At 39.8% G+C, this 2,528-nt stretch overlaps 1 long non-coding RNA gene across 1 annotated transcript; it reads right to left on the bottom strand.

Moving 5' to 3' along the window:
* Positions 1–385: 385 nt before the first annotated feature.
* On the bottom strand, positions 386–1,361 carry LOC112960005. The gene is made up of 2 exons (XR_003251692.1): positions 1,144–1,361; positions 386–893 (listed from the first exon to the last, which is right to left on the bottom strand). It is a non-coding gene; the product is annotated as an uncharacterized LOC112960005 (long non-coding RNA).
* Positions 1,362–2,528: the final 1,167 nt, after the last annotated feature.

The raw sequence follows: 2,528 nt of genomic DNA, 5'->3' as shown, positions 1-2,528 counted from the left end.
CAACATCAGGGTAGAACTGAAGTATTTTCATTACAGCTGGTAGAACTACTCCAAATATACAAGCAAAGTAAAAGCAAAACATTAAGCATATCCTCATCTAGGAAAAGTGAGGAAAATCCTGGCTTTGCTAAAGTCAATAACAACTTGATAATTGATTATAGAAGGCAATAATTGAATCATAAGGTTTTAAAGGAACAGAAGGGAGTGATTCTACCAGTTTAAAATGTTCCCACATCCTTTGTTTTTCCATAAAAGAAAAAAGGAAACAAAATCTAACTTTCATTAGAAAATAGTTGAGGTTATAACTCTTAGGAAATTTTCTTTCAACAAAAGACAATATCTGCTCCTTCCAGAAATTAAATTTTCTTTTGAAAATGCATTTCGCTGGAAAATGCCCTACCCACCCAGCTCTCGCCTCGATGTATAAGGGCATCTATTGAAAACATGACTTATGCAGCTGGACCACTTTTCTTGCCCAGAGCTGTGCTCCAAACTAAGGGATTGTGCATGAGGCTGAGAACCCCATGTGGTCAAGCTATTTGCAAAATTGGGATCTTAGCTGGTTTTGTGAGGTTCTCATTTATATAAGCACCTGAAAAGCTATGTGACAGTCTTTAAATCCTTTGCTCAGTTTAGGCACGTAATTTCAAATGGAAGAAGAGGAGCAAAGAAACAGAATTTATGTGGATTCGACATGATAGAAAGGAATCAAGGTAAACCACATTTTATAAACCTCTCTGTCCATCAACACGAACTGCTTTCCCTTTTTATTGCCTCCTGTCCTTCCTTTACACAGAAAACTCCTTGGCAATATGTTCAGATTTTAAGCTATTTGCATGTAGGGAGAGCTCTGCATTTTTTCAGGGTGCTCCACCTCTTTCCTGGAGTCCTGCCTGGAAGAAAGAGAGAGGAGAATGGATCTAGGAATCCATCCAGCTGTGTATTTTTCATTAGATAATGTTGGAAATTTTTCATCCTGAGAATGTGCTTTTCTCAGTCAGTCTGCTCAGGACTGAGAATAGGTGCCATGCCCATAGGGGAAAATCAGTGCATTATGCAGAAACCCTAGTCTAAAAAAATATACCTCCTAAACTCCACACCACCCATAGCCCCTTTTAATAGAAATAACAGTCCAGTTCTTACACAAATCCATCCAGAGGCAACAAAGATCCTCAGGCCCAATTTGCCAAAGATGTTTCCCTTGGTTGTTTTCATAGTCCTGTGCTTGATTTCCCAGCTCTGTTTATGTTAAACAGAGGCATCTTAGACTTGTAACTTAGTCACTTAAACAGAGACAGAATTTGCAGGAAGCTTCCTGAATGCTGCCATCGAGCAAAGTCCACCCAACACCCTGGTACAGTTCATTAGGAATCACCTATAGCAGAAATATAGAAACAGATTCTTAGTGTTCAATCCAAATACAGGACACTGCTGAAGAGAACAATGAATATTTGTGTTTATGAGGAAAAGAAATTGAGAAAAGCTGGGTTGCTGGCCTCAGTCCACGACTTTCCTCCACATTAAATGTTTGCCCAGGCTTCATCGTGCCCCTGCATACTGTACTAGCACAAGGTTGTTATTGTTAACCCACACAGGAATTCACTGGAAGACTCTAGTGTATCATATAGCACATAAAATCTTCACAGGGTTACTATATCAATAGGATGGACACTAGCATTCATTATTGCATGTTCTGGGGAGTAAGATGATGCTTCAGAGAGACTAATAAGTCATCTTGAGTTAAGTTACTTGAGTTAATACCATTACAGTTTTCCCTGCAGAAGTGATAATGAGACAAATTTTACATTTCACATCCAGCAAGATCCACTTCCCTGCAAGAAACAAAACCAACTCCACTGTTTATCTTCATTTAGGGTGGTGAGATATGTTCAGGGTCCTGTACAAGATGATGAATGTCCAGAGCTGGCAGTGAGGCAAAGGGGAGATGAAGATGCTCAGCTCCTCGCTGACAACTAAATGGGTTTCTGCCTGGTCATGACTGCCAGGCTGCAATATCAGCTCCTTGGTGGGGCTTGAGAGGGTCACTTTGTAATTAAGGAGATCTTCTAAAAACAGCCAGCCTGCACAAGACCGATATACCAAGATTACCTGTTTCTAGAAACGCTCATCCGAAGATGCTCAGGGAAGAGTGACCAGGAATGAGAAAATATTTATGCATACAAAGAAAATCTTTCCCAGATATGCCTATAGTTCTATTTCCGTGTTGTGAAGATGGTATTCTGTCCAGTTTTAAATTTGCTCTAGGTTCTGGGAAGAAGGCAACTCCCTACAGAGAAATTACAGCATTTTTCTTGCCTTTCACCTACATTGCGTATTTGAATCTCATCCTGCATTGCTCAAAAATTTGTCCCCAGCGCAGGCAACACAGACAAATAATATCACCTTAGAGAAGAGAAAGTGAATGAAGGACAAAAATGTCCTTCCATTTGTCTTCTGCATGCTGGATTTTACTGCAGATTTATTAATGTCTGAACAAAATCATTAGCATTCCTTTAAATGCCCAACTC

Source organism: Nothoprocta perdicaria, unplaced genomic scaffold (assembly GCF_003342845.1).
Source record: "Nothoprocta perdicaria isolate Ctin4 unplaced genomic scaffold, notPer1 scaffold_12, whole genome shotgun sequence".
Lineage (NCBI taxonomy): Eukaryota > Metazoa > Chordata > Aves > Tinamiformes > Tinamidae > Nothoprocta > Nothoprocta perdicaria.
This window is presented reverse-complemented; position numbering and strand designations above follow the sequence as displayed.